Below are 15184 nucleotides of genomic sequence, written 5' to 3'. Positions count from 1 at the left end.
TCGGGGGCGTTTGCAGCGGATGCAGATCCCTGCTGTTAATTCATGATTTTTTCACACGCAAGGTCCTATTTAAAGAACACTTTCCAAACACTTTTTCTCGTTTGTTGTCTAAATTAATTATAATATCGCGTTCTCGCAAATGTTACCAACTGCTTCCAGGCTTCGACTGGTTCATTAACGTAAGCAATATCCTAACTTTGCAAGGCTCTTAGCCAATGCCATACGCTTTCAACTTCCTTGGTGTAAGCCCTGTATTACACTGGAGCCATTACTAGTGGGGAAACGACACAGAACACTAACCATAAAGTGAACGCAAGAGCTCATCGCCCACTCCGCTCAATATGCACGATATTAAAACGCGTGACTTCATCGTGGTGTATTTCCTTTCATAATCTTTTTATGTGTGTGTGTGTGCACAGCCGCTTTGAGCTGATCTCCTTAATGAGAGTTGAATTAACTAAGCAGAAAAGGTACGCGTTCTATTGCACGTGCTCTCTCTCTCTCTCTCACACACACACACACACACACACACACACACACACACACACACACACACACACACACACACACACACATAAACAAACCCAGAAATGCAGGTGTGCGCGTGTGCGTGCATGCGTGTAAGCGCGCGCGTGTGTGTATGCGTGTGTATTGTGTTGAATGTGTCAGAAGGAACTTTCAGGTGAAAAATTCATCAATTGGCGGTCAACGCATTTGTTCTGATTAATGTAACAATTTCGGAAGTGGAACTACTGCCTTCATCAGGAACTGGCTTCCCCGTTGTAGGGCATTTTATACTTTACAGGTTTAAGTCCACAACTCGGTTGTTAAGCTGCGTTGAGTCAGCAGATGGTGGACAATTACGTGTTGTCCTTGATGTCTGTGAAGTTCGTGGGAAGTCAAAATCGCGTGGGAAAAGGACGGCTACACGGGGAAACTTATTTTCAGCGCGACAGAGTGAAAGTAGTATGACGCAGAATGGCAAAGAATGATCGGGTATGCGATATCAGATGCCTAAAAATTACTTGACACCAGTGGTGTTTTTTACGCGAGAACAGGGGTCTGTTTTATGTCACTATGACACCTCAGTGAAAGATGAGGAAGATGAGTGGTTGTTTTCGACGCCAGTTGATACGCTTCCTCCTCGCCGAATGATGCGGTCATGACGATAGGATGCAACAGATTTTCCGGAAATACCCCGTTACCTGAGATGCATGATCCCGCTGCCATGTAACGAAGTTTTTGTTAGAAGAACTTCATCAGTAGCAACATCTTCATTGAAGCCGTACAGTCAATAAATAAACAAGAACAGGCGTATGCACAGCATGGTGTCGCTGAAGGAACAATTAATCACGTTTCGGTACAACGTTGCGGATATTAGTAAGCGCGATGTTTTAGTGCATAGTCGATAGAGAAGAGTTGCGAAACAGAATCTGAGAAGCGTGTCCTGATCTTTTTTTTATTTTACTTAACTTAACCTATCCAAACCTTGCCTGGAAAGATGAAACCCTCACTGAGCAGTTAGCCAACCAGTTTGTTTTCTCTTCTTTTTAATCAAGGAGACACCGAAAGGCATGATCGGTCACAAGACTCCGCGATATACCGTCCCGTACAATATTTGCATTTCGGATTAAGACTTCGCACCGGTGCAATTAAACTGCAGTACATTTCCTTTTCATGGACGACACGTTACAACTTTCCTCACCGGGACAAGCTTAAAGGACCTCACCTTGTATACGCGCGCGAGAATGCAAACTATGCGTGCAGCAATCCTATCTACAAAACAAAACTAAAAATAAATGCAAATGGTGTACATTTGCATTTTATTTCATTTTTTCAGATTCAGCTGCTGCTGGAACGATAAATCCCCGCGCTCGAAGGCAGTAGGGGGATTTCAAGGTTCGGAGATCTGAATTCACGTTTGCCAGCGGCGGCGACTCGTGTCACTGATTATCCCCAAATACCAGTGCCCGGAACGCGAATGCCTCGACCATCCTCGCAGGGCCGAACTCATCGGGGTATAATCCCACACCGCCTAAGCAGCAACAAGGACGGCTAATAGCGAACGATTATACCTGTTACCGTGCACACAAGCCCGCGCTCTAGGTGGTGACCGAAGATTCCGATCCTCGGTGACGGAGGATGCCGAAGCGGCAGCACGGACACGGCTCAGCCGAGAGGGCATTTCGCAACCTTTCGGCTTCGATAGGGAAGATGTGCCATCTCGTCGGTCCGAAGCAGGTCCGACACGACCGGAGAGAATTATGCAGTCCGGCGCTCGCGAGCGCACCTGCGCCTACAGCCCGCGTCGGTCGCATATCGAGCACGATCACGCCGATAACGAAGCCGACTCGCCAGCGGCCACCATCACCGATGCGGCTGCACGGTCGCCACCGGCCAGGGATGTGTCGTCGAAGTTCTCGATACAAGCCAAATAAGCACCGCGTAGAGATAAATGAGACTGCCGAGTTGGTTTTAAACAACACCGCAGAAATTAAAAGGCGGGAAAGCAGATTTTAAAAATGCGAAGGTCCGACTAGTGCGAGCCCTGGGGAGTCTCGCGCTGGTTGGAAACGCATATACGAGGCCCTCCGGCTAAACCTGCGACTCTGACAGAGGCCAGTCTTCTACGGAGCAGGGTCATGCAGGCGATATGCAGCGGCGCTGAATACTGGAAACGCCAGAGAGGCGGTATTGAGCAGGCGAAGATGCGAGCGAATGTGCTGATCTAGAAGGTGGCATTTAGGCCAGGGATTCGAGAATAAACGATTGCTTGTGCCGCAGCGACTCTTCTTGCGAGCCATGACAACCCGCTAGGCTTTGCGGGGAGACAGAAATTGTGTGTATAGAGAGGCAGAATGTGCGACACTTGTGCGCACTTGCGATCAAATGTTTGCGTGAGGGCGCTTAAGTTTAGAACTTTTACCGCGCTGCACACCTGTACGAAGGGTCAGAGTTATTTGCGCCATGGCTTGAAGAACACAAACAAACAAAAAAAAAAGAACCCGGGCTTTGTTTCTTTTCTTTTTTGTAACTACAAGTCTCGACTGCTGGTCGGCTAGGGTCTGGAAAACGTTGACAGCTCGTGGGCTGATGTTACAAAGTGAACGCATGGCTGGCAAAACAAAACTAAATAAAAAAAAATTGCCCGCGTATCTGCTCCTTTCGTTGCAAATGTCGTCAAAAGACAATAGTCTTTGTAGACATTTGCCAAAGAAATGCCCACCTTTGCTTTCCCGCTCACCTCTCATGCTGTTCCTGTTCCGTCGCGCTAACCCCAAGGTAAACACACTAAAGGTTTACTGAAGGCGATTTGAATTTACCGCGTTCCACTGCTACAGGCCGGCTTCCTCGATGACAGCGCTACAGTACGGCGGAGACGCGCGTGAATCGAGGCGGCCGACTTCAAGGTTTATAAAACCGCGATGCTGCGCTCCACGTGCGTTCCAAGCAGAACGTGGAACCTAGCTAGTCGAACCAGGTGGATCCTTTCGTTGCTGTTGCCTCGTGATTTCTCATATGCCGCCAGGAGGTGGCGCGGGCAACAGCAGGCGGCGGTTTTCTGCAGTAGATGTAGAATATCATTTGCTATCGAAAAACCATGCATCCATGAACTTTTAAATAAAGGAACACTGTAAATATCTCTTGTGTATTAATTTTCTTTCTTATATTTGCGTAATGTCTTGTTCATGTTCAACAAATTTGAGAAGTATGAACATGTAAACCGGGCTTAGACGCTCACACATTTGGCTGTGAGTATATAACACTATTGCGCAGTATACATATTACTTTGGCCGGGTGGATGAATCGAGTCACAGACAGACAGACGGACAGACAGACATACAAACAGACCAAAATTTCTGGGTTTAGTAGCCCAAGAAAGACTACCGTCTTTAAAAGACGGACAGATAACAAACCATGCTGCGTGGCGAAAATCTCCTCCCCTGCCAGATCCTGTAGGAAGGGAGCTCTTGAGCGTTTTGTAAACTTTATTTGCAAGTGAATATTTACAAGTGTATACGAGTCAGAATGAATCAAGTGAATACCTGATCCATTTTCGAGTGAATGTATCTATTTACTTAAACTTCGAGTTCTCTATTTCACACCTCTCCGTGACTACAAAATTACCCTTTTAGCCAACAGCATAGTAACTTCCAGCTCTTCCCTGCCCTTCACTTTTTTTTTGTTTACCGGCTTGTAAGACACGCTACAAATAGAAATTTCAACCTTCCTGTTTGCAAAAATGTGTATGGTTAAAGGTTTATTTGTTCCTTGGTGCGAAATTATGGAATGTATCAGTTGAAAATAAACTTGCAAGAAGTTTTCGATTGACATTTAAGAGGTTTTACTTGTTTAGTCAACATGTATACTTTTCTACCCGCCACGGTGGCTCATTGGCTAAGGCGTTGCGCTGCTGATCACGAGGACGTGGGTTCGATTCCCGCCCGCGGCGGCCTCTTTTCTGATGGAGGCGAAAAGCAAAAACGCCCATGTGCACGAGATTTCGGCGCACGCTATGACCCACAGCTGGTCAAAATTAATCCGGAGCCCTTTACTACGGCGCGCCTCATCGCCTGCGTTGCGTCGGCGCGTTAAACCCTACAATCAATCAATCAATGTATAGTTTTCTGTGGTGACGTAATTCTTATATTTTCCTTTTCTGCGTTTTGCCCCATTGTGCCATTCCATAATGCATGTCTGTATTAGACCGGACACTAGCTTCTGCCTATCGATCACTCCAAGTATTGGTTGTATTATTTCCCAAAAGCATTCAATAAAGTTGCTTATGATGATGATCCATTTTTAGTGAATGGGTTGAGTGAATACTCGCCCCCTTGAGCATCTGTTATTTTTAAGAGTAGCTTTTCTTGAACTCCAAACCAAATACAAATTATCATACTTGCTGATGCTGGGAGATTTTTTTAGGGGCGAAGCTCCTTAGGGCGTGGGTCTGTCCCTCCTCGACGTATGTATGTAGCCACCTCTAGTTTAGTTCTTGGATTGTTTACTAGATGGCGTGGCTACTTCTAGTTTAGTTCTTGGATTGTTTACTAGATGGCATGGCTACCTCTAGTTTAGTTCTTGGATTGTTTACTAAATGGCGGGGAGCGTTGTAATAAAATCCGTTCGCTGTTGGCGCGCGCTCGGAGTCGCCCCATGGATAAGGCTGCAGATGTGCGAGCCCGCGAGGCAGAAGCGCTCCGTGAAGCTGCGCGACGCCGCCGCCAAGATCCTGCCGTACGAGAGCGGGAGGCCGAAGCGTGTCGTCTGGCTGCGCGACGACGCCGCCAAGATCCCAGCGTTCGAGAACGAGAGGCCCAAGCGTCACGGCAACGGCGCGAGGACCCTGCCGTACGCGAAGCGGCACGGCTGCGGCGCGAAGAGGATCTCCAAAACGTCAGAGAACGGGAAGCGGCGAGAAAGCGCGCGTATCGGCAGGCAGACCCCGATGCCGTGAGAGCTCGTGAGGCGTCTGCAAAACGCATCAGGCGAGCTCAGCCCCAAGGTGCCGACGCGCGGTTTAAGCGAGACTTTCTAGACGTTACGTTCGGACACAGATATAGTGGGCGAACTTTCACTGAAGAGTCACGGTTTTACCGATGATTTCCCCTTAGGAGCTTCGCCCACTCATCATCATTCACCCCGTGGATATGCTGTGAATTTTTTTCCAACACCCAGATAACACTGGCTTGGTTTTAGACCAAGAATGTATGAACGCAAAGAACTGGAGGACATAGACAAGCAATCGTTTATATACGGTACATCTTTTCTCCCTCGACTCTTACTGGGCCAAAGCGAAACCGCAAGCAGCTGTCACCAACTAGCCCGAGCCAGCACCTTTGGCCGATAACTAACTTTTCGCGTTTTGTAAGGACTAATAGGGTGCTCGACGTAAAAGGTACAACACTACGCGCTGGTGGTATGGACCACCCGCACGGAAAAATTAAAGAATGCAAAAATCACAATACCTTTCCAAGTCTTAATAACAGACTTTCCAACGGCGCTATGGGCGTTGGCTATATTAATTACCTCGGTAAAAAAATGTATTGTATTAATATGTCACGCTCCTGTCCCCTCCCAGTCTCTCGGTTATCTCATAAGATTGCTCATACGATGGCGAAAGGCACGCCGTTCTATATTTTCTTTGTTTTTTTACCAAGAACACCTCCTAAGAAGCTCACAATGTGGCCACCGTCTTCGGGTTCGGTGCGGAGGCGAAAAGTCAAAGTCGTGACTGGCGTGCACATCCGAACCGGTCGCGTGGACAATGCGATATAAAGCGCGCGTCGAACTAGACGCCTGCGCCGGGCGGTGGGAAACTAATTGTTTCACGGGTTTAAACCTCCATTCCACGCTGCCTAAACACGAGAAGAGAAGCAGTAATGGCACGTTACCGGGCGCTGAAATCTGATATCGACGGCGGGGCAACGTCCGCTTTCTGTGGGGGGCACGTTCGCGCAATTTTGTAGCGGATGCGGTCGGTTCTCAGACAGGTCCCGGCGCTAAGCGGACACGCTGTGTGACCGGGTGATAAATTTCGCACATCCGCAAGAGCTCTGGAACGTTACGCTGACAGAAAGAAAACTAGTAAGTTCGCTAAAAACGAAAAGAATAAGAAGCGAAACGGGTGGTTAAGCAGCGTTTGACAACATATAGGTCAGGAAATTGAGGCAGGAAAGAAACCAAAGAAAACCTGCCCAAGTAGCTGCGGCTGCAGCTCCATCATTTTTAAGTACGTGTACGATAGCTTTTTTTTTTTTGTTTGTTTAACAGAACTGGTATATGTATATGACCACTTCTACTTCGTAACTAAATATTTTGTAACGGACTAAAGTTATGCTTATTCGCTTTTTTAAACAAAATCTAGAGGATAGTTTCAAGTGAATCCGTATTTCGCGCGGCCGGACATTACCTAATTTATATGATCACTATTTATTTATTTATTCGCTTATTGTTCTTCTATTTATCCATCTTACTATTCGTCCAATTATTTCTGCGGCGTTCGAGCAACACTAGCGCGGCTTGTGTTGCGAGAGAGAGAGAGAGAGAGAGAGAGAGAGAGAGAGAGAGAGAGAGAGAGAGAGAGAGAGAGAGAGAGAGAGAGAGAGAGAGAGAGAGAGAGAGAGAGAGAGAGAGAGAGAGAGAGACCTTTTTAATCTAAACTGGTGAAAACAGCCCTGCTAGGGTTGTTGATCCGTGAACATTTTGATCCGTCATATAACCCAAACTATCTCATCAAACGCTTCGCCCAGCTCATTTCATCTCTGGAATAGCACATGCCTCGAACTTTATTCCCTTTTCTTTTAGATTGCTGCTTTTAATGTTCGCGTCACTTCATGACTATGCCTAAGAACTTTTCTGTACTGTTTCAGCGTTGTTACAAAATTTCTGTCTTACTCGATGCTATGTAACACTTTTCAATTTATTTGCACTCATTGTTCATGACTGATCATCCTGCTGCTGTTTGCTACCTTGTAATCGGGGTCGGGACCTCGTCCAGCTGCTCGAGCTTTTAGTCCCGTACTCCTCCTTTTCAAAGGAAATAAAGCTGATTGATTGATTGATTGATAGATTGATTGATTTACGCAATGCTCCGCCGCGTGCAATCCGGTGTCTAACTTTGATGCGTATAACGGTGCCATACTGACGAAATATAAATAGCGATGTGCAAGTTCATATCGATGCACAATGAAAATTCCACTGCTCCTGTGAAGGCACATTTCACTTTCGTTTTTTGACGGTTCCTATGGAAGGCGAAGCCACCATTTTTTTTTTGTTCCGTTTTTCTGCCTCTGCTCACGGATCGACGGGAAAAATTCTTGCCAGCATGCCCAACCTATCGGTCATGCACTAATAACGTCGAATTTTCTGTATATCCTAGCATCTAGCGCTACGACGTAGTTGAAAAGCCAAGAGAGACGTAGGCCACGCGACAGTCAGTAGTACCACACGCTGCCTGATACCCTCCTCCTAACTTGCAATACTTACTGAAAAACGGGTCCCCTGCGTGCTTCGCCAGGGACTATTTTTTCACCATGCAGGTCACTGTCACCTGGGACGGATTTCAAAACATAATGTAATGATTTTTTGTTGTAGCGGTCATTAAAATAGCTTTGTAGCTCTCCTTTCAAAGCTGCCTTTAGAGCCATCTTTGGAGCTATCCCTGTGTTGCCATTGCCTTTGCTAAAATATTGCTGGAGAGGGGCAGGCATTTTTATGCGTTACATCTTTGCATATTGGAAACTCTTCGACATTTACCGCTTGTGTGTATTGTACGAGAAGCCGCCTCAGGTGGCCTCGACTTAACGAGGAAAACGGCTTTGTTTCTTCAAGTGTTACTTCTTTGTTGACAGCCCAGCATGGGGTATTGAATGCGGTGCACTACGGTGACGCCGACCATGCACGGTGATCGTGCGAAGCAGCTAAGCCGACCTTACGGGTTCAACTCGATTACTGAAAGGTCACCGAAGGTTATACTGGTTATCAAACACGGGCCCTTTTTCCGGTGCGCACTGTTATGCGCTTTTTTATTTCTGCTGACGCATCGGGACCTCGTGATCGGCATCGCCCCCTTTAACGCCGCTGATTCACGGCGGCCGGTGGAGAGGAGGACACAGCGGGGCTCTTCAATTTACCGTTTCAGCTCACTACGGACAGTCCGCGGGTAGTCCGAAGATTGTTCGGGCCGTATAAGCATATGTGAAAAATGAATGTCGGATTGCCTCTCGGGGAGTGCGCTGCGAGGCCGGGATTGATAATCAGAGGGCCCCGGTAGTGTCAGCCCACAAGTGGACTGCTACGTGAGGCAGACCAACACAAACGCAAAATTGGCGGTTGTGCGTAGAGGATACGCAATGGGGTGGTACTGCATGTTTTAGATTTTCAGGGGAAAAAAGAACCCGTGAGAACACCAAGAGGATACACGGCTGATAGGTGATACAACGGAACAACAAAACGCACTGGCTTACGGTTTTGACAAATTTGTGGTCCCTCTTGCGCCCCAGGCAAGGCTTTAGAATAAAACATACGGAAGAATTAGGAGGATACCACAAGAAGGAATATGTACCATTCACAAACTGACGTCACTGACAGAAAGAAACTCAGATTGTATATAATGAATATGTTTATTTCAGGTGATGGGCTCAAATAATTTATTTTATACCAGGAAACTAGAAGTTGTTGGTAGTTGCCGTAATTCTAGTGCCTGGAGGAGTATTCACCGCAATTCTTGAACATTTATAAATGAAGTAAAAAAAACTGTGGTTTATTCCTCTGTCATAGGAATCGGTAAAACACAGAAGTGAAATGTGCCGCGAAATCTGCAGCTGAACATGATTTGCGGGTCAGCGGCTGTGTTGTGGGTGTGCTTGGCGAGTGACGTCCTGCTGGCGCGTCACGTCGGCAAAGGTTTACTGGCGTAATGTCTGTGAGGGATATGACGTCAGTGAAATCTTGGTGTATCCCGGCATAATACACTGACGTGTTAAGATATAAAACCTGAAAACGAACAACCCTAAGTATAACGCACTCTTCAGTACTATAGGTTGCTTCCCCGCAAGAAGACCTTGTGTGCAAGGGTGCACCCTTTACAGGCCGCTTGCTTCGTTGTAATGGCGTCACTTCCGTGACGGATATGGCGTAAGTGAAATCTTCGTGAATCCCGGAATAAAACACTTTCGTGTTAGAAAGCAATCCTAATAAGCTGCCCTCGAGAGAGCAGCACGTGTCGGTTCAGCAGACCGCGTAGCGTTGCGAAATCAACAAGTTTTTTTTTTTACGCGACAAATGCGCTTTCAGAAGCGTATTACACTCACGTGATCCCATTTTATATAATTTTAAGTATAAAGTTCGATGTTTAGTAAGGTCAAACGCTTCGGGTGACCGAATATAGATGTCTCCGACAATTGTTTTGGCAATGTTTCAAAGATTCAACTGTTTCTTAAGCGCTCTTTCGATTGATTTCCGTTGAAAATAAACAATATCACCATGTTCGAATGCTGGAATGGCACGGGCAATTTGCAAATGTTTAGGCACGATACAAAAGCACACAACTACATTATAAATGGTCTCGGTCACGGAGTAAAACACGTCATTACACACGTATATTGCCAGAAATCGGGATTCGCAATTTTTGATGCCCTTAATATCAGCAGGACAAATCTAAGGAAACGTCCTATTACCATTTTTCTGCGAAGGAAAAAGCAAATGAAGTGGCTGAGGCAAAAAGAAGCGCTTGAAGGCCATGCGGTAGCTAGATAGCGTGTAATTTTTTTTTCCTTGAGTACGTCACCCACTTTTCTTCATATTTCTCTCTTTCTTTCTTTTTTTTTTTTTTTTTGCTCAATAAAACGTGTTTGCCTCATGCTGGAGGTAAACGGAAATGGTTGTGGACGCCGGCGGATGTAAAAAAATATTTAGATGCTCCTCGAGTATCATCGACGTACGGCTCAGTACTGTCAAGACGTGTGGACAAGATCGAAGCGCTTGTCCCTTTATCTCGGGGCACGTTGTTGGGGAAGCGAACGTTTGTAGCGCTGGGCAACACGGACGCAATTATTATTCTGGAAGCACTGTTGGGCTACACTTAATATTAACACCTGCGCCTCTACCGCGAATGGGGATTAACAACACGATCCCGCCGTTTATTCCAACGCTCGCCTAACTCCACAAGCGTCAAAGGACTTCATTCGCCACGTGTGCCAACACCTCTCACACTGCTTCCATCGTCGAAGGAGGATCGGAAGGCAAACAAACAGAAAGACCGGGAGGGCAACCAGAGGTAGAGGCCGGTTTGCTTCTCTGCACTGAGAAAGCGGGGTTCAGGCGATATCCTTTGTAGCGTAGCTATACTGCTACGAGAAACGCAACGATCTGCCTTTTCTTCTATTTTAGAAAATGTGCCGGTGGATTAGCAGGGTTTATTCGTTACGTGGTATTATCGCGCTCAGTGGGGTCAGCAACGCGCGAGCGAATGGCGGAGTGTAGCTGTAAAGCTGTACCGTAGGTGCTTAGTGGCGGCTCGTGTAAAAACGTTGGCTCGTGTACGCTCGCACGGCGCACTTGACTGAGCTTTATTCGCCGCGAGCTCGACATGTAGGTGGCGACACCGTCGCGCTGCTAGTGTGGATGCTCCGCAGAGCGGCCCGTAGGAATGCACACTGTGGGCGCGCTTCGTGCTTTTTTCTCGCAGTATGAGCGCACGAAAGGTGCAAACAAGAGTGGTATGCTGTAGTTCGGTTCCTCAACGTTCAAGGTATAGCATGGAAGCGGCAGTCAGTTTTTATTACTACGCCAAAAAAAGCGACGGCTCATCGGGAATCTCAGAATGGCCGGAATTGTGACAATGAACTTGTACGCTGTGGCTCGTAGCAAGCTCGATCTTTCCCGACTATGGCTTTGAGCCTTCAATAACAGCATAAATAGAAACAAATCAGGAAGCCTCGATCTTTGAAATTCAGTTTACAACGGCAATCTCAATCGCTTTCACTGGTAGCATGACGCATTCTTGCATTTGTGGGATGCCCTGAAATGGTAACACTACTTAACTGCCCCGAAATTCTTTCTAAGAGCTTACGATATTTTTTGTGTGTTCAAAAGGCAACATAAAATTACTGAATTTTGATCAGCGCAGAGATATAAATGTAACCTCTCTAACGGGTCTTTTAAATGAAATTTTAGCGACTCTGAAGGAAGGTTTGATGAATAACGGTTTCGGATCACTTATTTACGGCTTTCGTCGCAAGTGAACTTGCGAATTGAATTGTCAACGCACGCAGTACAATCAACATCTCATGTTTAGCTAGGTTTTAGCAAAGTGACAAGCAGGTTTACAGTGTGCAAACCAAGCTTCTGGGACCTCACAGTGAGCACAAATTTTCTGTTACGGCTGCTCTGTTGACCAATTGCGTTCCTTTTAAAATCTAACAGGTGCCTGCAACACTGAGATGTGTTTGCATTCTTGCGTATAAGGTCGCTTACGAACCCTAAAGATGGCAATAAATGAAGTTGCGCTGTTGCATATGTAGTAAAACATTTCCTTTTTATTTCTCGTTGCGAATCAGCGCAACGGGTTCCCGGTAACTACTTTGTTCTGTAAACTGAATATCGCCTTTGTCTTTTATTTCTTGAGGATTGGTTAAAAAATGAAATTCTGTGCATTTCCTTTTCTTTCGTGAAGAGGGGGGAGGTCCTGCCAACGGTGCAAGAGCAGAGAGAACAGAACGCACGTAACGCGAAAAGCCAAACTATGGTTATCAGTATTACTTACAATCGAAACTACACTAGGCGTTGTGTTCTGTAGCGGTGAAAAAGCAGTACTTTAACACTTATTTTCAAAATTAATTAACCCCCCTTTGATCCGAGATTGTCCAGGAATTGTGGCTCGCCTTTTTCAAAAATGTATTGAAAGCAAGCATTGTGGGAAAAAATTAAAAAAAAATCAGCGAGTGAAGGCACACACGCCCCTCACACATGTGGGCAACAACGTGCATTATATTACGCGTTTTCTCCTCTTTCTTTAAACTTAGGTCCACCTTAAGAGGTTAAGACGTGACCATATTAGGCATTTGGTTATGCTGAGTGAGACACGTTTCTGGACAAGGTGATTCATGTCGCATTTGAAATATATGAAAATGGCACACGAAATGCCACATGACAGACGCAAACTCACAACTGCTTAATTTTACCGGAAAATCCCCCCTAAATACTCTTGCGCATCCATAGAAACGTATTTTAAATAATACGTAAAAGTAGCAACTCAACACAGCTGAATAAATGTTTATTCCTCCTCCTGAGTATAAACAACGACTGTCCAAAAATGGTAGTTATTTTAGAAATATACGGGAAGGACACGATCACACAGGCGCTTGCTGGTGTAAAATACGTGTCCGGTAATGTATGGGCGATAGCTCAGGGGTCGTGTGCAGTGTAAATGTTTTTGTTTGTTTCTTCTTTCTATAAGGACACAGCGCAGTTTTACAAGGGTGTGGAATTTGCACGCGTACGCAGGTCTTGTCGCTTCTTACCCGTTTCGCGTACTAAATTTTATGCTTTAAATAATCACCACGCCACCTTCAAAAAGCACCCTTCGACGTTCCCGAAACGGCAGACGACTGCACTCAACAATAGGAAAAGTGCAATGTGTGGAAGCAATGTTCACACTCAAGCGGTGACCACGGCGAAGATGTTTCGTGGAATTAAACCAGCGCATTAACCCACAACGGCCGCTGATTATTGCGTTTCTAGAGGAAATGCGCAAGCAGAGGTAACTATGTCATTGCTTACTGCCAAACGAGCACACATATTGGTTGTTTTGTCGTGTGCAGCACGCGTCTTGCGCCGCACGCAACGTGAAAAAGCAGACGACGCGAGAGCGCCATCCACACTAGGAGCGGTTCGTCCCGCCGCCGCCAGGGGCCGACTCTGTTCGCGCTCGGGGCGAATAGTGCGTCGGTATACGCACGTGTCTGCACGTGCGCGCGTGTATGTACGGGTGAGAGAGGGAGTAGTGACACTTTCCTTGCAGTTTCTTAATGCCAGACAGCACGAAACAGTTTGTGCGCACTCCAAGACGCACCGCCATCGCCACCATTGTGATTCGCTCCCGATCCTGGTCCCGATTATGGACAGCACAAACAGGTCATGCATCCTGTACTTCCATTCTTCAGTAAAGATCCTAGCACGACAGCAGTATCGCTTTCACGTTCCACTCCAATTCTTCTTAAAATGACATTGATCGGAATTTCCAGAAGCCTTATTTGCGGCTGCGCTGTGCAGGCTAAACCATGTAACCCGTTATTTGAGTATTTAGCGGAAGCCTAGAGCGTTAGTTTATCTGTAATGTGCGGCAGAGGAGAAAACACCAAGCGCCATTCACAGCCGCCTCACCCAAACTAACGTGATTACGTCCCACTGCACTGCAACGCGCTCCCATGTTGTCTCAGCTCTCCGTTCCGTTTGGTCATGCACATCTTACAGGCTAAACGTGCCAGCAATTCTCTAAATGTAGCCTCGTGAACTTTTGCGGTGGGTCTTCACAGCCGGCGTCAGCAAATCGGCGATGTCGGTGGTGTGAAGGAAACGGCGTCTTCAAACTCATTTTACTCCTTAAAAAGTGTTCATAAGCTGAACAGACAAAAACCCAGAACACGGTCTACGCGATCCAGACTTCGACCTCGTAAACTAATTCGTCAGTAGTTAAGCCACTCACATCAGTGTCCCTTTCACGAGGAAGGCTGTAATTCCCCTTCCCGCACACCCTGCCGCATCGGTAATGCATTCCAGGGAAATGGAACGGGTGCAAGAACACGTGCTGCGCCCGCACTCGGTTTCTGGCGCAAGCAAACCGACCTTGCTCGTCGCGTCTTCTGCCATTCCATACAGCGCCGCGAGGCAGCCGCCGCCGATTATGCCATCCTTCACGCCGCAATTACAGGCACCGGCAACGACGCTTTCCCACGCGCACGCGCGCGCAGATCGCCGCGCATCCAGCGCGAATATTCCGGAGTATCGGCGTAAATTAAATCCCCCCACGGCTTAACCTCGACGGGTGAGCAGTTAGCCGCTCTTATTTTCCGCTCGGCTCCGCTGGAGTGATCTCCTCGTAACTGCAAGGAAGAGCGCTTATCAGGGGACAATTACAACACTGTCGTAAATCAGCCACCACCAGTGGCGAGCCTTATGCGCTTGCAAATGGCGTTGCGCTCAAACGCTTCCAACACCGCATGCACGCAATCGGAACACCGCAACACCGGTTAAGGAGAATGCCTCGAGGTGGGGGACGTAAAGAGGGACCTTATTAATGTTGTAGCTGCTAAACACTTAAAAAAACGAGAGCACGCCGAGGCCAATGCAAGGCCTACCTTGCCAACCGCTTGGTCGGTATAAGAAGACGGACGTCCGTTCCGATTTTCGTCAGTTGCTTTCGAACCGCTGCTTTACACTCTATCGCGCGGCTATGGCGTACGTGTTCAGATGCTACGTTGCCGATTTCATCTCGGGCACTGGCATATCTTCCTAAAACCCCGCCGCGGTGGCTCAGTGGCTAAGGCGTTGTGCAGCAGAGCACGAGGACGCGGGTTCGATTCCAGGCCGCGGCGGCCGCTTTTCTGATGGAGGCGAAACGCAAAAACGCCCGTGGGCACGAGATTTCGGCGCACGTTAAAGGTCCACAGGTGGTCAAAAT

Source organism: Haemaphysalis longicornis, unplaced genomic scaffold (genome assembly GCF_048455015.1).
Source record: "Haemaphysalis longicornis isolate Haplotype H1 unplaced genomic scaffold, Haemaphysalis longicornis Haplotype H1 scaffold_9, whole genome shotgun sequence".
NCBI classification, from domain to species: Eukaryota; Metazoa; Arthropoda; class Arachnida; order Ixodida; family Ixodidae; genus Haemaphysalis; species Haemaphysalis longicornis.
Note: the sequence above shows the minus strand (reverse complement) of the source record.